General features: G+C 44.4%; 1 pseudogene across 1 annotated transcript in view; it reads left to right on the forward strand.

Moving 5' to 3' along the window:
- The first annotated feature begins 1,928 nt into the window (after positions 1-1,928).
- The window catches only part of LOC311102970 (tectonin beta-propeller repeat-containing protein 2-like), a 68,596-nt pseudogene continuing 49,348 nt past the window's right edge, over positions 1,929-21,176 (forward strand). The window contains exons 1-14 of the transcript XR_014615785.1: positions 1,929-2,098; positions 2,525-2,770; positions 4,559-4,684; positions 5,355-5,486; positions 7,412-7,569; positions 10,375-10,593; positions 10,948-11,573; positions 12,599-12,784; positions 13,441-13,613; positions 15,925-16,098; positions 16,482-16,623; positions 16,886-17,078; positions 17,370-17,418; positions 17,670-17,894. The product of XR_014615785.1 is annotated as a tectonin beta-propeller repeat-containing protein 2-like (transcript). The remainder of the gene's footprint in view (positions 2,099-2,524; positions 2,771-4,558; positions 4,685-5,354; positions 5,487-7,411; positions 7,570-10,374; positions 10,594-10,947; positions 11,574-12,598; positions 12,785-13,440; positions 13,614-15,924; positions 16,099-16,481; positions 16,624-16,885; positions 17,079-17,369; positions 17,419-17,669; positions 17,895-21,176) is intronic.

Below are 21,176 nucleotides of genomic sequence, written 5' to 3' on the forward strand. Positions count from 1 at the left end.
GTGATTAGTCCTCTGTTGTTCTCAATCATGATCAATGATGTTGACTCTCAGGTACAGCCGGATATAGGGAGGTCGTTATTTGCAGATGATGGTGCCTTATGGAAGAGGGGAAGAAATGTGCCATACATAGTCAGGAAGGTACAGGAAGCAATTGATGAGGTAGAGCGGTGGGCATTAATGTGGGGATTCAGGTTCTCTGTAGAGAAAACTCAAACAGTGTTCTTTACCAGGAGGAAGGTGGGAGATGAGGTATGCTTGAGGTTATATGGGAGAAACTTGGAGAGGGTGGGGGCCTTCAGGTTCCTTGGGGTATACTTTGATACTACACTGACCTGGGCAGAACACATTGAGAGAGTGGTGGGAAAGTGTAAGAAGGTGCTAAATGTGATGCGCTGTCTGACGGGGAAGGAGTGGGGGGCTGGGCGTTCCTCATTGAAGACCATGTAGGTTGCATTGATCCGATCTGTAATAGACTATGGAAGTATAGCATATGGTTCAGCAGGCCGGACCTCACTGGAAAGGCTAGATGTCATACAGGGGCAAGGACTCAGAATATGTAGTGGGGCGTTTCGAACGTCCCCAGTGGCTGCATTACAGGTGGAGATGGGGGATATGCCGTTGCAGATTAGGAGACAGCAGCTGGCAATTAATTATTGGGTCAACCTACAAGGACATGGGGTGTCTCATCCTTACAGGCATGCTGGGAACATGAGCGAAGACCGAACACGAGCTTTGGGTGGGTGGGTAATACCCAGGCAAAGGAGATGGGACTGTATGGAAGGGAGTTTAGTCCAACGGTAGTTATTCCTGTAAATCCACCATGGCTACTCCCGCCTCCAGTAGTTGATCTAGAAGTGTTGGAGAGACTACAGAATGATAGGGATGGGGTTGATCCAGCTGATTTCTTTAAGAGACGTCTGGAAACTGTGTATCAGGATTTTGTGGCCATTTACACAGATAGTTCAAAAGATCCAAGGACAGGACGTACTGGGTCAGCATTTGTAGTGCAGGAATGTGGGGTGGAAGTCAGGAAACGTATTACAGATCATCTGGCTGTATATACGGCGGAGCTGATGGCCATACTGTTGGCCTTGCAGTGGGTGGAGGAAGTTAAGCCAGACAGAGTAGTTATTTGCTCTGATTCATGTGGAGTGTTAATGAGTCTCCAGTCCTTTAGCTCACGTAGCAGACAAGACCTGCTTTATGAGGTGCTACAAACCCATGGCAGGATTAAACAGATGGGTATTCAGATAAGATTTACTTGGGTTCCAGCCCATGTGGAGGTGGAGGGGAAGGAGGCAGTAGATGAACAGGCTAAACAAGCACTTAGTAGTGGGGATGTTGATGTTGAAGTGTCAATGAGCAAGGCAGAGGCAAAACGACTGATATATACAGTACAGTGATGGTACAGTACAGTGATGGTGCAGGGAGGGGAGGATGGCAGGAAGAGACAGAAGAGAGGAGGCTATTTTTACAAGATTAAGGGTGGGACACAGCCAGTTGAATAAGACATTAAACGTGATAGGAAAGCATCCATCAGGAAAATGTGATTATTGTCAGGAAATAGAGACTGTGGAACATGTATTGCTACAGTGTGGGCAGTATCAGAGGGAAAGAGAGAGGATGAGATTTAGTATGAGGGAGAAGGGGATACAAGAAATTAGTTTAAAGAGTATATTGAGCAGAACGTCATTAGATATAGTCTCAAATATGTTGTTATCTTTTTAAGAGAAACGGGGTTGGCAGGTAGGATTTAGTTTCTCCCTGTCTCTGGCCCACATTCCAGTACGGTAGGTGGCGGTAATGCACCATAACGTTGGATGCCAACCGCCGATAAACCCCACTGAAGAAGAAGAAGAAGAAGAAGAAGGCGGTCGCCATGCATCATTGTATTTCCGCGAGACAAGGAAGTCGTAGGGTTTGTTGACGTCCATAAATTAGCTCTAGACGGGGAAAGTCAGCGTGACAAGAGACGTTCTCGAATAATAATTAATGGAAGTGTGCGATAGCATTGTCGCCAGCTCTCTGTTTTATACATGCTTTTAGAGTAACGTATGTGTTATCTATATGATAACAGGATATAGGGACATAATCTAATGTAAGTCTGTGTAAACACTTGTGTTTTGTATTTGTAGTTAATGATAGCTAGGCTAGCTAACATTAGCTAGCTAGCTCATGTCTCAAAGTGAAACGTCAAAATTGCTGATAAACATCTGTTGGCCTGGCTGTGCTCAGTCCAAGCTCGTTAGATATACAATATTTTCGGTTGCAGGCGAATTCAATTTTGACCTGCCCAAGTAATATCACTAGCTGGTAGTTTCAGTTGATATGGATTGTTGTTAGCTAGCGAGTAGAAGGTGTGAAAAACCTCACCTTTAAGGATAACAACTGCAAGCTAGGTACCTAGCCTGTCCAACACTATGGACACTAGCCAAATATTTTATAATTGTATGCCATACATGTCATGTCTATCAACATGCGTTCCCACATCTTTGATAGCCATGCCTAATTTTCTTGTCCACAGAGAGCAGAACATTGCCTGTTCACCATGGCTGCCCAAACTCCTCCACAGAGCGCCCTGAGGGAGTTATGTCCCCTATACTACCTGCTTAATGCAATACCTACCAAGTTCCAGATAGGCTTCCACTCTGTAATGGTCTACCTGACTGCTCTGGACACCAACAGTGATTACATTGCTGTGGGGAGCAGTATTGGGATGCTCTACCTGTACTGCAGGCGAATCAGCCAGATGAATAAGTACAGTGTAGAGGTGAGTATGCCACTGTTTCAGGCATTGCTTAGTTGATTTAATTATTTTGCACCTTCACCCCAAAGCACATTTGGTAACAAACATCCAAATATTAGCGAGTCTTTGAAGTAAATGTTTTGCCCCAAGTACAGTCAGGGAAAAAAGTATTTGATCCCCTGCTGATTTTGTACGTTTGCCCACTGACAAAGAAATTATCAGTCTATAATTTTAATGGTAGGTTTATTTGAACAGTGAGAGACAGAATAACAACAACAAAATCCAGAAAAACGCATGTCAAAAATTTTATAAATTGATTTGCATTTTAATGAGGGAAATAAGTATTTGACCCCCTCTCAATCAGAAAGATTTCTGGCTCCCAGGTGTCTTTTATACAGGTAACAAGCTGAGATTAGGAGCACACTCTTAAAGGGAGTGCTCCTAATCTCAGTTTGTTACCTGTATAAAAGACACCTGTCCACAGAAGCAATCAATCAATCAGATTCCAAACTCTCCACCATGGCCAAGACCAAAGAGCTCTCCAAGGATGTCAGGGACAAGATTGTAGACCTACACAAGGCTGGAATGGGCTACAAGACCATCGCCAAGCAGCTTGGTGAGAAGGTGACAACAGTTGGTGCGATTTATTCGCAAATGGAAGAAACACAAAATAACTGTCAATCTCCCTCGGCCTGGGGCTCCATGCAAGATCTCACCTCGTGGAGTTGCAATGATCATGAGAACGGTGAGGAATCAGCCCAGAACTACACGGGAGGATCTTGTCAATGATCTCAAGGCAGCTGGGGCCATAGTCACCAAGAAAACAATTGGTAACACACTACGCCGTGAAGGACTGAAATCCTGCAGCGCCCGCAAGGTCCCCCTGCTCAAGAAAGCACATATACAGGGCCGTCTGAAGTTTGCCAATGAACATCTGAATGATTCAGAGGAGAACTGGGGGAAAGTGTTGTGGTCAGATGAGACCAAAATCGAGCTCTTTGGCGAGTTGAGTTGAGTTGAGTTGATGCCGTGTTTGGAGGAGGAGGAATGCTGCCTATGACCCCAAGAACACCATCCCTTCCGTCAAACATGGAGATGGAAACATTATGCTTTGTGGGTGTTTTTCCACTAAGGGGACAGGACAACTTCACTGCATCAAAGGGACGATGGACGGGGCCATGTACCGTCAAATCTTGGGTGAGAACCTCCTTCCCTCAGCCAGGGCATTGAAAATGGGTTGTGGATGGGTATTCCAGCATGACAATGACCCAAAACACACGGCCAAGGCAACAAAGGAGTGGCTCAAGAAGAAGCACATTAAGGTCCTGGAGTGGCCTAGCCAGTCTCCAGACCTTAATCCCATAGAAAATCTGTGGAGGGAGCTGAAGGTTCGAGTTGCCATACGTCAGCCTCAAAACCTTAATGACTTGGAGAAGATCTGCAAAGAGGAGTGGGACAAAATCCCTCCTGAGATGTGTGAAAACCTGGTGGCCAACTACAAGAAACGTCTGACCTCTGTGATTGCCAACAAGGGTTTTGCTACCAAGTACTAAGTCATGTTTTGCAGAGGGGTCAAATAATTATATCCCTCATTTAAAATGCAAATCAATTTATAACATTTTTGACATGTGTTTTTCTGGATTTTGTTTTTGTTATTCTGTCTCTCACTGTTCAAATAAACCTACCATTACAATTATAGACTGATCATGTCTTTGCAGTGGGCAAACGTACAAAATCAGCAGGGGATCAAATACTAAATTCCCGCACTGTAAGTATGTATGTCATTCTAAACATGTTATGTTGTCTTCCCAGGGGAAATCCGAATCTATCACAGCAGTGAAGCTGCTCAGTTGTTTTGACTTGGTGGCAGTGGGCACGGTGTCTGGTCGGGTTGCTCTCTTTCAACTGGTGTCTCAACTTCCAGGCAGGAACAAACAGGTATGCCAACCAACCAATCAATCAACTGATCTGTTGATATGACTAAAGATAGTGACATGTTTTGAGTGTGTCTTTTTTTGTATTTTATTCTAGGCAATATACCGTATACCAGGGTGTTTAGAAATACCTACAGAATGATTTTTAAAAATACGTAGGGGGGGGTTGGGGTTACTGTTACTGCAATGCTAAAGCGCTGGGCCGCATGCTATGCCACTACATTAGTTAACTATCTTAAGATGTGCCAAATAAATTATTTCCAGCTCAGGGCTCAAGATGGATCAAGATCCCTGCTGTTTAATATTTGTTTTGTGCGTGCAGCAAACTGTGAGTAGCCTTTTATTGTTGTATAACTTGATGAGCTTGGTTGCAATTAGTTTATGTTCACTTGCGTATTGTTAGCATTAAGCAAACGTCCGCTATGGGAATTCGCTAGTAATTTGCTAGCATTATTAAATATTTATTTTCACGTTTGGAAAACAATAGCGGTGTGCACTGACGGTAATACTGTATACCCCGGTATGGTACAGGAACGGTAGGAAAATGTGGATATCGCCCAACCCTATTTTATTTCCTTCTAAAATGAATAGGTGCAAACATAGCACAGATGTAAGTGCTTAGTAAATGTGTCCCTTTGTGTAGCAAAACACTGAGGTCCCTCTATTTTCTGTAGCTAAGGCGATTTGATGTGGTCGGTTTGCACAAAAGCACAGTCACTGCCTTGGCGTGGAGTGCCAATGGAATGAAGCTCTTCTCTGGTGATGACAAAGGAAAGGTTGTGTACTCTGCTGTGGACCTGGTTCAGGTATAGCAGCTTTCATTCTTTCATTTTGGGTCAAGGTCTTTTTTTGTGAATGTTAGGTAACACTTTACTTAAAGCCCACAGATATAATGTATTATGCAGTTATAATGAGACTTGCCATAAGCATTTATTACCCCCTTATACTCTCTTATATCCTCTAATAACAGTTATCTACAGTGCCTTCGGAAAGTATTCAGACCCCTTTACTTTTTCCACATTTTTAACGTTACAGCCTTATTCTAAAACTGATTAAATACTTTTTTCCCCTCATCAATCTACACACAATACCCCATAACGACAATGCAAAAACAGGTTTTTAGAAAATGTTGCTAATTTATAAAAAATAAAAAACTGAAATATTACATTTACGTAAATATACAGACCCTTTACTCAGTACTTTGTTGAAGCACCTTTGGCAGCGATTACAGCTGCGATTCTTCTTGGGTATGACACTGCAAGCTTGGCACACCTGTATTTGGGGAGTTTATTCTCTACAGATCCTCTCAAGCTCTGTCAGGTTGGATGGGGAGTGTTGCTGCACAGCTATTTTCAGGTCTTTCCAGAGATGTTCGATCTGGTTCAAGTCCGGGCTCTGGCTGGGCCACTCAAGGACATTCAGAGACTTGTCCCGAAGCCACTCCTGCATTGTCTTGGCTGTGTGCTTAGGGTCGTTGTCATGTTGGAAGGTGAACCTTCGCCCCAGTCTGATGACCTGAGTGCTCTGGAACAGGTTTTCATCAAGGATCTCTCTGTACTTTGCTCTGTTCACCTTTCCCTCGATCTTGACTAGTCTCCCAGTCCCTGCCGCTGAAAAACATCCCCACAGCATGATGCTGCCACCACCATGCTTCACCGTAGGGATGGTGCCAGGTTTCCTCCGGACGTGACGCTTGGCATTCAGGCCAAAGAGTTCAATCTTGGTTGCATCAGACCAGAGAATCTTTAGTTGCCTTTTGGTAAACTCCAAGTGGGCTGTCATGTGCCTTTTACTGAGGAGTAGTTTCCGTCTGGCCACTCTACCATAAAGGCCTAATTTGTGGAGTGCTGCAGAGATGGTTGTCCTTCTAGGAGGTTCTCCCATCTCCACAGAGGAACTCTGGAGCTCTGTCAGAGTGACCATCGGGTTCTTGGTCACCTCCCCGACCAAGGCCCTTCTCCCCCGATTGCTTAGTTTGGCCGGGCGGCCAGCTCTAGGAAGAGTCTTGGTGGTTCCAAACTTCTTCCATTTAAGAATGATGGAGGCCACGGTGTTCTTAAGGACCTTCAATGCTGCAGACATTTTTCGGTACCCTTCCCCAGATCTGTGCCTCAACACAATGCTGTCTCTGAGCTCTACGGACAATTCCTATGATCTTATGGCTTGGTTTTTGCTCTGACATGCACTGTCAAGTGTGGGACCTTATACAGACAGGTGTGTGCCTTTCCAAATCATGTCCAATCAATTGAATTTACCTATCAAGTTGTAGAAACATCTCAAGGATGATCAATGGAAACAGGATGCACCTGAGCTCAATTTCAAGTCTCATAGCAAAGGAATACTTATGTAAATGTAAGACATTTGCTAAAATGTCTAAAAACCTGTTTTCGCTTTGTCATTATGGGGTATTGTGTGTAGATTGCTGAGGATTTGTATTTATTTAAGCAATTTTAGAATAAGGCTGTAACGTAACAAAATGTAGAAGAAGTCAAGGGGTCTGAATACTTTCCAAATGCTCTGTATCTATCAATCACACTGTGCTGTTTGTTTATTAACTTATTTCTCTCACATGTGTTGTAACCCAGTATCCCCAGGGTGTCTGTAACCCAGTATCCCCAGGGTGTCTGTAACCCAGTATCCCCAGGGTGTCTGTAACCCAGTATCCCCAGGGTGTCTGTAACCCAGTATTGCGGTTGGAGCTTTGATGTGTGTTGTATGCTCATATCCCTAGGGTTTGTGTAACCCAGTGATGCTGTTTTAGGAGCCCTCAGTCATAGTCCAGCTGGAGTACAGTCAGAAGGTCCTGCTCATCTCCTCTTATCAGAGATCCCTGCTGTTCTACACGCAGGAACAGGCCCTGGAGCAGCTGGGCGCCAAGCCTAGGAAGAGGTAGCCTACATGTTGTTCTTATTCATTAAAAGTACCACAAATTACGCTGAGTATACAAAACATTAAGAACACCTGCTCTTTCCGTGACAGACTGAACAGGTGAATCCAGGTGAAAGCAATGATCCCTTATTGATGTCACTTGTTAAAACCACTCCAATCAGTGTAGATGAAGGGGAGGAGACAGGTTAAAGAATGATTTTTAAGCCTTGAGACATGGATTGTGTATGTGTGCCATTCAGAGGGTGAATGGACAAGACAAAATATTTAAGTACCTTTGAATCGGGTATGGTAGTAGGTTGGAGTCAACATGGGCCAGCATTTCTGTGGAACGCTTTCGACACCCCAACGAATTGAGGCTGTTCTGAGGGCAAAAAGGGGTGGGTGCAGCTCAATATTAGAAAGGTGTTCCTAATGTTTGGTATACTCAGTGTATACATCAGTGCTTTTTCAGCAGCAAATAAATTAAGCTCCCTTCAGACAATTTGAGACATTTTCATTTTCTCAGCTGAACATCTTCATGTTTTTGTGATGTATTAAAGTAGAGTGGAATAGACGGAGTAATGTAACTATAGGAGCTTTGCTGTCAGGTCGTAGAACTCGTTATGTGTATGAGCTACACTGAACAAAAATATAAACTGTTGGTCCCATGTTTCATGAGATGAAATAAAAGATCCCAGACATTTTCCATACGCACAAAAAGCTTATTTCTCTCATGTTTTGTGCACAAATTTGTTCATATCACTGTTAGTGAGTATTTCTCCTTTGCCAAGATAATCCATCCACCTGACAGGTGTGGCATATCAAGAAGCTGATTAAACAGGTGCACCTTGTGCTGGGGACAATAAAAGGCCACTCATAAAATGTGCAGGTTTGTCACACAACACAATGCCACAGATGTCTCAAGTTTTGAGTGAGCGTGCAGTTGGCATGCTGACTGCAGGAATGTCCACCAACGTTGTTTTAGAGAATTTGGCAGTACGTCCAACTGGCCTCACAACCGCAGACCACGTGTAACCACACCAGCCCAGGACCTCCACATTCGGCTTCTTCACCAGCGGGATCGTCTGAGACCAGCCACCCGGACAGCTGATTAAACTGGGTTTGCACAATCGAATAATTAATGCATAAACTGTCAGAAACCGTTTCAGGGAAGCTCATCTGCATGCTCTTTGTCCTCATCAGGGTCTTGACCTGACAGCAGATTAGCGTCGTAATTGACTTCAGTGGGCAAATGCTCACCTTTGATGGCCGCTGGCACGCTGGAGAAGTTTTACTCTTCATGGATGAATCCCGCTTTCAATTGTACCAGGCAGATGGCGTGTATGGCGTTGTGTGGGCGAGTGGTTTGCTGATGTTAACGTTGTGAACAGAGTGCCCCATGGTGGCAGTGGGGTTATGGTATGGGCAGGCATAAGCTACGGACAACGAAGACAATTTGCATTTTATCGATGGCAATTTGAATGCACAGCGATACCCTGACGAGATCCTGAGGCCCATTGTCGTGCCATTCATCTGCCGTCATTGCTTGGCAATCACCGGCTGACAAAATGTCATGACCACCACAGCCCTAGTGGTCACACCAGATACTGACTGGTTTTCTGATCCACGCCCGTACTTTTTTTTTTAAAGGTATCTGACTGTGACCAACAGATGCATATCTGTATTCCCAGTCATGTGAAATCCACTCTAGTGGTAGCATGAGCAGCAGGACTGCTACCTCCGCCTTTGTGCAAGGAGGAGCAGGAGGAGCACTGCCAGAGCCCTGCAAAATTACCTCCAGCAGGCCACAAATGTGCATGTGTCTGCTCAAACGGTCAGAAACAGACTCCATGAGGGTGGTATGAGGGCCCGACGTCCACAGGTGGGGGTTGTGCTTACAGCCCAACACAGTGCAGGACATTTGGCATTTGCCAGAGAACACCAAGATTGGCAAATTCGCCACTGGCGCCCTGTGCTCTTCACAGATGAAAGCAGGTTCACACTGAGCACGTGACAGAGTCTGGAGACGCCGTGGAGAACGTTCTGCTGTCTGCAACATCCTCCAGCATGACCGGTTTGGCGGTGGGTCAGTCATGGTGTGGGGTGGCATTTCTTTGGGGGGCCGCACAGCCCTCCATGTGCTCGCCAGAGGTAGCCTGACTGCCATTAGGTACCGAGATGAGATCCTCAGACCCCTTGTGAAACCATATGCTGGTGCGGTTGGCCCTGGGCTCCTCCTAATGCAAGACAATGCTAGACCTCATGTGGCTGGAGTGTGTCAGCAGTTCCTGTAAGAGGAAGGCATTGATGCTATGGACTGGCCCGCCCGTTCCCCAGACCTGAATCCAATTGAGCACATCATGTCTCGCTCCATCCACCAACGCCACGTTGCACCACAGCCTGTCCAGGAGTTGGCGGATGCTTTAGTCCAGGTCTGGGAGGAGATCCCTCAGGAGACCATCCGCCACCTCATCAGGAGCATGCCCAGCCGTTGTAGGGAGGTCATACAGGCACGTGGAGGCCACACAAACTACTGAGCCTCATTTTGACTTGTTTTAAGGACATTACATCAAAGTTGGATCAGCCTGTAGTGTGGTTTTCCACTTTAATTTTGAGGGTGACTCCAAATCCAGACCTCCATGGGTTGATACATTTGATTTCCATTGATAATTTTTGTGTGATTTTGTTGTCAGCACATTCAACTATGTAAAGAAAAAAGTATTTAATAAGATTATTTCATTCATTCAGATCTAGGATGTGTTATTTTAGTGTTCCCTTTATTTTTTTGAGCAGTGTATTTATCTTGCATTGTTGTTTTCCTTGAAGCAATGGGAAGTTTGGTGCGTGCTTCTGGCTGTAGCGGACAGACGTAAGAGGGCTTGTGGTGGACACGCGTCTGTTCAACCAGGAGGTGCCCCAGTTTGAGCTGTTTGCCAGACCGGGCCCCAGGAGAGGCAGCTGGGCCTGGTGAGCTGCTTCCTCAGAGAGGGCTGGGTCCTCAGCTGGAACCAATAAAATGTCTACGTGTTGGACTGCTTCAACCAGGTAAAGATGTCCTCAGGCAGGAATGGATACTTTGTTGTTGAAATATTAATTTTTTGCAAATTTTCATCACAAAAGGGTACACAAGCAGGAACATTTCCATCATTCACTTATTACAAAGGAATGGATACTTTTACATGGATATCTGGATTAATGGATACTTTAATACATGGATTTTTGCTGTCTTAAAATGGATTTCCTCAACCAGGTAATCACTTTTGGATCGCTTTTGTCACATCATATTTTGATAGAGAAAAAGTAGTCCGGTGAATCTAGACTGTGAATCTTTAAACCTTTGTCCTGTCAGGGTGTCATGTTACAGGTCTATCTCTGTAATAAAATAAAATGCCATTCAAGGTGATCATCGGTGCACTGGAGAGCTGTGGGGACATCGTCTCTGTATCATGCACTGAAAATGAAATCTTCATTCTGAAGGGAGATCGGGACATTGTTCGCATCTCAAACACTCCTGAGGACTTGGCTTCCAACAGTAAGATGTCAAACATAGTCATGTCATAATATATCAGAAGCACTTTGTTCATTTCAAACAAACCATAGATGGTTGAAAGAGAGAATCATGATCTCCAGCTAATGGAGGTGGAGGAGGTAGAGGAGGTGCTGGAGCAGGACCAGCTGAGTGACACCTCCAGGGCAGGGGAGGCGGGGGTGGCCGGAGCCCTGATGGAGAGACCTGAGGTGGGGGAGCGACTGGACCACCAGAGACGGGGCAGTGTAGGGGGCACCAGTGATTCTCATAGCCGCAGCAGTTCCATCACATCCTGCGAGAGCGTTCAGGGCATGATGCTCTCCACCACCACCATGGAGCAGTCAGAGCTCTCCTCCAGCCGATAGTGCCATCAACCAGGAGGACTTTCAGCAGTAGCTGGTGGTCCAGACCATCAAAGTCAAGAAGAAGGCCAAGAGGAGGAGGCAAGGCGAGTGGCAGTTGTAGTGATTTGATTAGATTTTTTACAAAGGGTCAAGCAAACTTTGAGATCTAGTGTTCTATGCTGTGGTTGATCACAAAATGTAAAACAAATTGCTCCAAATTGCGTTTTTAATAAATGAAAAAACTGTAACAGCTTGTCTTAAAATTACCTTTCTCTTAGGATTCAAGCCATTAATGTTGAAACTTCTTGCTGCTATCCAACATTGGGCAGCAGGACCAAGACAAGACAGTAGTAGTTATACTAGTGGTTAGTTACATTACACACAACATGTTGTGACGTTGCAGCTTGCACCTTCCACAGTGTGTAATAGTACATCACATTCAGTTTCAATATGATACTATGTGGCTAGTAATGTCGCATCAAAATGAAAAGCAATGGATCATTTGATTGTTATTACCGTATTTTCCGCACTATAAGGCGCACTTAAAAGCCTTTAATTTTCTCAAAAAACGACAGTGCGCCTTATAATCCGGAGCGCCTTATATATGGATCAATTGGTTAATTGGTTGATCCATACTGGTTGTACACGGCGCTCAAGGCACTCTGTCAAAATGTTTCAGTATGAAAAACCAATAAAAACTATTTAATAATAATGAAATGTTTCAGTACGACTGGTAAACTACAAAGCCGCACCGCTTGCAGCATTACGGCTACCGTAGTCAGTAAACACCGGTACTGTGCTTACTCACAGTCCCACACCACTTGTGTGTGTATAAAGACCCCAAAATTGTTGTCAGAACGCTTAATAAAGTTTGACTTTATCTGACTGTTTTGTTTACGTTCCCTTTAGCACTGCTCCATCTAGTGGATGCATAACGCAACCCCAGTCAAACGTTTGACTGCAGTATCTTCTATTCTATGCGCCTTATAATCCGGTGCGCCCTATATATGAAAACAGTTCTAAAATAGGCCATTCATTGAAGGTGCGCCTTATAATCCGGTGCGCCTTATAGTGCGGAAAATACGGTAGTCATTTTATGGCAGATTTTATAACACACAAACCATTACTGTAGGATGCTGTGTCTGGTTTGAACTCTCTCCTCTCGCCCCTCCTGTAGTTGGCAGAGAGCTGGATGGGCTACACAGGGGCCAGGCTGTGGCATCCTCAACCTGGTTGTGACTGACCCATACGTCTGGTGTTTGGACTTTAAAGGAGGCCTGCACTGCAGTACCCTCCCAGACGGGGGGCCTGAGCTGGCAGAAGTTTGAGGACAATGTGCAGCAGGTGGCACTGTCACCTTCAGGTGATGAGGATGTCTGGAATATGGTCATTTAGCAGAAGCTTTTATTCATCTATTATTAGATGCTTTTATTACTAAATCTGCAATATGTAACTTTTTGGGTGACCCGACCAAATTCACATAGAAATGGGAGTTATAGATCTGTCATTCTCATTGAAAGCAAGTCTAAGAAGTGGTAGATATGTTCTATGTGCGCTATTTCTATGCCTCCCGTGCTTAAGTTAAACTTTTGCATCTTTTACTATCGGTTTTCAACACAAGCTTCAAACAGCTAAAAATAGAATATTTTTGGTTATTGAAAATATATTCCACAGCGGTTTATATGGTACAGTGATTCACTACACTATATTTGCTTGTTTTATCACAGAAACTGAAATTAAGCGAACTATTAGAATTTAAGCAACCAGGAAATGGCATAGCGATTTCTGCATATTGTACCTTTTTTAAGCTTGTATTAAACTTTTATTCAGTGACTGGGTCTGTAATGGTCTATCATGTATATCTTGTGGAAGAGATATAAGGCACTATAGTTGATGAGGGAGACAGTGTTTGCTGATGCAGTGCATCATAGAGATAGATCTATACTTTTAGGAGTTGGTTAGTTTGATTACCAAAATGACATCTTTGGATGTACATATTTAAGTATCATTTCATTTTAGGGTCCCTGCTATGGAATATGGAAAGAAGACCATGACAGCATATGCATGTGGTAAAGTCACCATCAAAGGAAAGAGGCACTGGTACAAGGCCCTGGAGGATTCTGCCTTTGTGGCGCTTGGTGAAGACACAGCCTGGATCATCCGAACCAGCGGAGACCTCTACCTGCAGACAGGTGAGCTACTGGTGACTATTCAGTACTGTGTGTCCTTTTACTATCTATGGAGTATAGATGTACAGACCTGACTAGATTTAACACATTAAGAGAAATTCATGTCAAAGAAATGTTGCTTACCAGATTTTGATGGCAAATTATTTGAATGTATCTTTAAATCAAATCAAATCAAATTTTATTGGTCACATGCGCCGAATACAACAGGTGCAGACATTACAGTGAAATGCTTACTTACAGCCCTTAACCAACAGTGCATTTATTTTAAACAAAAAAAAAAAAAAAAAAAAGTGTTGAGAAAAAAAAGAGCAGAAGTAAAATAAAGTGACAGTAGGGAGGCTATATATACAGGGGGGTACCGTTGCAGAGTCAATGTGCGGGGGCACCGGCTAGTTGAGGTAATATGTACATGTGGGTAGAGTTAAAGTGACTATGCATAAATACTTAACAGAGTAGCAGCAGCGTAAAAAGGATGGTGTGGGGGGGCAGTGCAAATAGTCCGGGTAGCCATGATTAGCTGTTCAGGAGTCTTATGGCTTGGGGGTAGAAGCTGTTGAGAAGTCTTTTGGACCTAGACTTGGCACTCCGGTACCGCTTGCCGTGCGGTAGCAGAGAGAACAGTCTATGACTAGGGTGGCTAGAGTCTTTGACAATTTTGAGGGCCTTCCTCTGACACCGCCTGGTATAGAGGTCCTGGATGGCAGGAAGCTTTGCCCCAGTGATGTACTGGGCCGTACGCACTACCCTCTGTAGTGCCTTGCGGTCGGAGGCCAAGCAGTTGCCATACCAGGCGGTGATGCAACCAGTCAGGATGCTCTCGATGGTGCAGCTGTAGAATTTTTTGAGGATCTGAGGACCCATGCCAAATCTTCTTAGTCTCCTGAGGGGGAATAGGCTTTGTCGTGCCCTCTTCACGACTGTCTTGGTGTGTTTGGACCATGATAGTTCGTTGGTGATGTGGACACCAAGGAACTTGAAGCTCTCAACCTGTTCCACTACAGCCCCGTCGATGAGAATGGGGGCGTGCTCAGTCCTCTTTTTTTTCCTGTAGTCCACAATCATCTCCTTTGTCTTGGTCACGTTGACCAGCAGGGCAATACTTAAATGTAAGTATTGTTCATGTACTATCTGCACTACTGCTTGATTCACTCTGTTTTAAGCAAGACTTCATGATTTCAGCCCCAAGTGGCCTCAGAGTATTAAGAATATTATATCACAACCCTGTTTATTGGCAAAGTCTCAACTCAGCAAATCAGTTCCTGAGATTAACCATTGGCCCTTAGATGGAGCTGTTCAGGCCCATAGTAAATAGTATCAGTAACCGGATAAATCAGCTTAGAGGTAATCATAATTCTGTATGGATGCCAAATTAAGTATCAACATAATGAAGCCTAGTAAATCCAAAACATGCTTTTAGAAAGTAATATCTGACACACTGGCTGGCCTTGCCCTGCTGGTCATGACAAGTATTATATTATTATACAACGGGTTGGTCTAATCCTGGATGCTGATTGGTTAAAACCGCATTCCAGAGCGACTTACAGGAGCAATGATCTAGACATTATCTCCCATTTCTTTTAGACTAGCATTTGATTTTCGACAGTGGAGATTTGTATAAACCTTGCTGTCTGTCTCTCCGACATTTGCAACATTGTTTCAGTACTGAAATTCGATCTCCAGCTGTCCCATAGTAATGAACGTGTCCGACGAGAGTCGGGATGAGACAGACAGGCAGGTAGCTTTTGTCAGCCAGTCGAAATCATGAATGAGCTGGCATCATTTTTATGTATATATACAAAGAAATGTCCATATGTGGGAACTCCTTCAAAACTGTTGGAAAAGCATTCCAGGTAAAGCTGGTTGAGAGAATGCCAAGTGTGTGCAAAGCTGGCATCAAGGCAAAGGGTGGCTATTTGAAGAATCTCAAATATAACATATATTTTGATTTGTTTAACACTATTTTTTTGGTTACAACATGATTCCATATGTGGTTTTTCATAGTTTTGATGTATTCACTATTATTCTACAATGTAAAAAATAGTAACAATAAAGCAAAACCCTTGAATGAGTAGGTGTGTCCAAACTTTTGACTGGTGGTGTATAGGATATATATACATGTCATTTGAATTAGATATGATTAACAAAGAAACTAAAGGGAGCCAGCTATACTACTAATAGTTTAGACTTGGCATGATTAACATTGTGTTTACATACAGACACACCCCTCACTCACTCACAAAAACAGCAAACACAACAAATGCCTTAACTCACAGACCGTAAACCCTGACTGTGTGGTCATGGTCCTGTCCTGCAGGTTTGAGTGTGGACCGTCCGTGTGTGCAGGCTGCGAAGGTGGCCTGCCCGTGTCGCATGGCCCAGCTCGCAGCGGGGTGGTGTGGGCCCTCAGCGAACATAGGGCCGTCTTCTACAGAGAAGGCCTCAGCAGCTACTGCTCTGAGGGGGAAATGTGGAAGTATGACAAAATCAGGTAGGACCTTTGCTGAAAAAGAGAAACCTGTGTGTGTCGTAGGCCCCATTAACAGTGATAGTAGAGTTAGCTCTGCTTGGTTGTGATGTGGTCGTTCCAGTTAATTGTAATTCAACAATGACTCTTTAACCTCTTTTGAAAAGTGGAAGGAAGATGTGTGTCATAGAGGCCTAGTAACAGTGAACGTTTAGTTAGTATGAACGACCAGGGTTCATATCCGGATCTCCAGCACGCCACAAGACTGTGTAAGCCTGCTTCGCTAAATCCTCCTAGGCATTAGGGGAGCTAATGCAAGTCTTCAGGACTCACTCAGGCAAGGTTAGCTATGCTTTCTTTGCTGATCATTACATATTTGTGTGTGTGTGTTTTTCCTCCTCCCAAAGTGAGAGCCAGGGTCTGGAGCCCATCTGTATAGCCCTGGGAGAGAGCAACACGGCCTGGGCTCTGGACACCAGCGACAATCTGTGGTTCAGGACTGGAGTCACTGCCAGGAAGCCCCAGGGGGACGATGACCACTGGTGGCAGGTTGGTATCCTACAGAATGTGTTCAATGTTACGCACACCCATCATTTCCATCTGTCCTCTATCTTGCACTATGATTGTTTTTTAAGAACATGTATTTTTAATGTCAAATTTAGGATGGTTTGCATTACAGACTTCACCCTGAGATGACTGGCACAACTTCTGATGCTTATACATTTCTGGCCTTTTGTTCCCTCGCTCTTCCCCACCATCCTTACCTCTCCCTCTCTCCCTCTCCCTCCCTACCCCTCTCCCTCCCTTTCAGTTGAGCATCACAGACTACGTGGTAGTCTGCCGTTCAGAACATGGCCAATCCTCGGTGGAGCGGGTGGCAGAGTGCCTCCGCGTGGCCTTCCTGTCCCAGTAGTGCCAGCCCAGCCTGGTCTCCTCCAACACCACCGGCGTCTGGATTGCATCCAGCAGGAACAACTTCAATGTCGCCAAGGGCAGCCTCAGTGGTATGAATTTATGAAACCTCAAGACGTGTTAGCTCCCCAAGCTAATGCCTAGGCTTTAGCTCAGTGGGTTAACACAGATGCTCAGTCATGAGGAATTTTCATTGTTGTTTTCTGCATTGGAATGCAATTTATGGAATGCACTTTCTGACATGACCACACTTCACAGAACCTAATCAGCTAAGCATTGCTTTACTGACACATTCTGTGTATGAAGTCAGTGTGATGGACAGGGACTTTTGTGTGAATACTGCAGGGTCTTCAGTGTGACAGTGATGTGTTGTGACCCCACAGGTACGTTCTGGCAGGGTGTGGGACCCAGAGGGACCGTCTCTGCCACCAAGTGGGTATTCGTCTGTTCCTCGGCTGTACTCAGTAAAGAAGGAAATACACAATATTGTAATAACATAACAACCCATACCCTCCCTCCACCTGATGGCATCTCAAATATATTAACAGAAATAAGGAAGACCACTCTTTTGACTTTACATTCCATACTGTCCCCTGTTGTGTAGTGACATCTGCCCCTGTTATCTCTGTCTCTGTGTAGTACATCACCAATATGTGACTGACTGTGTCTCTCTGTCTCTGCAGGGAGCTTCCTGTGGCTGGGCCAGAGCAGGAAAGACCTGTTCTGTGTTTGGGACCAGGATGGTCAGATGCACCCCACCACAGTCCAACTGCCCCAGGACACAGAGATGGTTCAGCTCTCTGCCTGCCGCGATGCCCTGTGGGGACTGAACCACCACGGCCGCATCCACATCCGCACCCTCTCAACTAGCCCCACCGGCATGCACCTGCTGGACCTCAGCCAGCTCGGTAAGGCCATTCTCTTCACATTTAGAAATAACATTGGACAGATCACAAGCTAGGGTAGCTAAGTGTAGACTAGATGGCAGAGCCTTATATTAGAGAAATAAATGCCTCTGCTAGATGCTCAATGCGAAAATAACTTTGTGATTTTGTTTGGAGCATTGGTGATTTTGTTGCCTCACAGGGATGTTGATTGCAGTAGTTTGTGGTGTTTCCTCTCTGTTTTCTGTGAAAACAAAATGTTTTCCACATTTCATTATACTGCAGTAACTGATTAATTTGGTCTGCAGATATTAAAGGAACATTTAATTGTATATATTGGCAGTAGGCATAATTTTTTTTATAGCCATTACATAACTGATCAGACTAGGACATCTATTCCTAGTCTCACATACGTATCTAGTACATGTTGTATCTAGCACATGTTGTATGTCTAGTCTGTCAAATGTCAGCCTGTCTTTTGGTTTCAGTTGCGTGTAGCTGCATACGGCCATCTTAGTGTCCCCACCAGCTCAGGTTGTGTCCCCCGGTCGGCTACGGTTCTGACGCCTCCTAGCTGCCGACCGTCTGACTCTGACCTAGTTCACGTCTCTACAGACCCCTTTCCAGTACACGACACACTGACGTCACGCACAGATGCGTGCAACTCTTGGCGGCAGTAAGATAGCCATCGCCATCTGCACACATTCAACAAACAAACACATTAAGCAGGACATTTATACGAGCCTTAAAATCCAATTATAATCCAAAAGTAGTGTGAAATGCACTCGTAAACAACATGTAAATAGAGGCTTTTTTTGCTGGCGTTCTATAAGAACTCCCCCTTGTTCTGCCACCAACTTGCGCGCATCGCCCTCGTGCGTCAATGTTTGTAAACACAGAAAGGGGTCTATATGCGGTTGTCTTTCTAGTCCTAGTTACGTCCCTCGGGAATGCAGGGAGAGCAATAAACTAGCACACCTGAAGCAGAGGATCTGGAGTTTAAAGGTAAGAGCCAGGTAGGTAGAAAGACGGTCTTACAACAGTATGAAGACCCGTTTTGTCCTGCTCTTGATTGGCTGCTGACACAGATTCTGCAGGCTGGGGGTCTCAGATGTCACTTGCTCCCCCAGTTTTACGAGGGAGGTGTTGATTTTTTAGGGTGTTGTCAGCTGGTACTTACATAAGACTTGTTTTGTAATAAGGTCCTCCTTGAGCAAGGTGTCAAAGTTCAGGCCAGGCAGGGAAAAGAGCAAGTCAAGGGTACAATCACTGAGACTGACCTGTCAATAGGCCATGCTGAAGGAATGTCAGATAAGTTCACCAAAGAAGAAGACCTTATCGGTTTTTAGGTTGAAATGTTGTTTACATGGCCTTTAGACTTTGTTTGTTTGCACCACATCTCAAGCAGTAAGCTGACATGTCTGCAGAAATCACATGATCCTAAACAGATATTGGACCGATGTGTTAGTCTCATTTGGCAGAAGGCCTGATCTTTAACAACTAAGTCCCTACTGGGGTTGATAATATCGAGTATCAGCAATATTTGACATTGAAGATATATGGTTGAGATATTGTGATGTGCAAGACGATACTCTATTTGAACTTTACAAATCAAAAGTGTGCAGTTTTATCAGTTGGGCTGTATCAATGAATTAGCTAAGGCCATATTTTTTGCCATATAAGTATTTTTTCATGAGAAGGCAACTAGAAGGTCACAAAAAAGAACAGTCTAGAATGATTTACTAATCATTAACAGCGCAAAACGATATTATCGGATAGCAGCGATATTTGGAGTAGCAATACCGAGGAATAGGTCTACCCAAATATTGCCCAACCCTAGTCCCTACCCTCCATTCCTAGAGGTCAGTGTCAATTAAAATCCATGGAAAGTAAGATGTCTAACAGCAGATACATTTCTATCCTTGGCTAGGTCCACCAGGGACTTGGTAGAAGCCTCAGTGTTTGTTTATTGAAGAGGTTCAGGTTGTAAATGTTCTGCTGCTGGAAGGTGGCGGGTGCAAATAGACAGCCATGTGACGACAGCAGACAGCTGTAGCCACGTCCTATTGGACTCTAGAGGCATCACAATGTAACATGAGTGGGGAGGGAGCTAAGAGTGCACTCATTTTTAGCCCTGTTCTGTTAGTGTAATTGACCACATGATCTAAGTCTCCGCGCTACGACGCTGCACAGGAATTAGGACAGGGACAGAGCGTTTTTGACGCCTTTCACATTTCATTATAGTTCATGAAGGGTAGTTTCGAAAGTGATGGCATAGTGACATTTGAAAGTGTAGCTTCTTTTACATAAGATGTTCATTGGGTGTAGAACATTTGGTTGTTTATTATAAAAGATTGATTTCCATTATAGAGGTCAGAGGTAAAAGGGTGATGTCCAAGGTCATGAATGTCCAGAAAACATGAGTCCTTGATCTGTGCTTTGAGATAGCCACCCTGTGTTTGAAGCTGTGTCCCAATTCTACAACCTTTTCACTTGCACACTCCCCATCATGGATTTAAAGCATATGATTGGTTTAAGCATTGGCTGGAGGGAGTTTCCACCATGGTCAAATCCATGTGAAAAAGTGTGCAAGTGTACACTTTGTGAGAAGGGTGGAGAATCTGGTTGCAGCCTATACACAGAGTTGACCACCCAGTCAGCTGATGCCCCAGTGAGGGGGAGGTCAAAAGGGTTAAAACATTAGTCCTTGACCTGAGCTTTTTCCACATTTTTGTTACATTACAGCCTTATTCTAAAAGTGATTAAATTGTTTTTCCCCCTCATCAATCTACACACAATACCCCATAATGACAAAGCAAAAACATGTTGTTATACATTTATGCAAATGTATCAAAAGAAAACAACTGAAATATCAAATTTACATAAGTATTTGGCTGCGATTACAGCCTCAATTCTTCTTGGGTAAAAAAAATAAAATAAAAAATAATTGCCATTTAGCAGACGCTTTTATCCAAAGCGACTTACAGTCATGCGTGCATACATTTTTTTTTGGTGTATGGGTGGTCCCGGGGATCGAACCCACTACCTTGGCGTTACAAGCGCCGTGCTCTACCAGCTGAGCTACAGAGGACCACACAGCTAGTATGACGTTACAAGCTTGACACACCTGTATTTGGGGAGTTTCTCCCATTCTTCTCTGCAAATCCTCTCAAGCTCTGTCAGGTTGGATGGGGAGCTTCGCTGCACAGCTATTTTCAGGTCTCTCCAGAGATGTTCGATCGGGTTCCAGTCTGGACTCTGGCTGGGCCACTCAAGGACATTCAGAGACTTGTCCCGAAGCCACTC

Source organism: Coregonus lavaretus (genome assembly GCF_964263955.1).
Source record: "Coregonus lavaretus genome assembly, chromosome: 27".
Taxonomy (NCBI): domain Eukaryota; kingdom Metazoa; phylum Chordata; class Actinopteri; order Salmoniformes; family Salmonidae; genus Coregonus; species Coregonus lavaretus.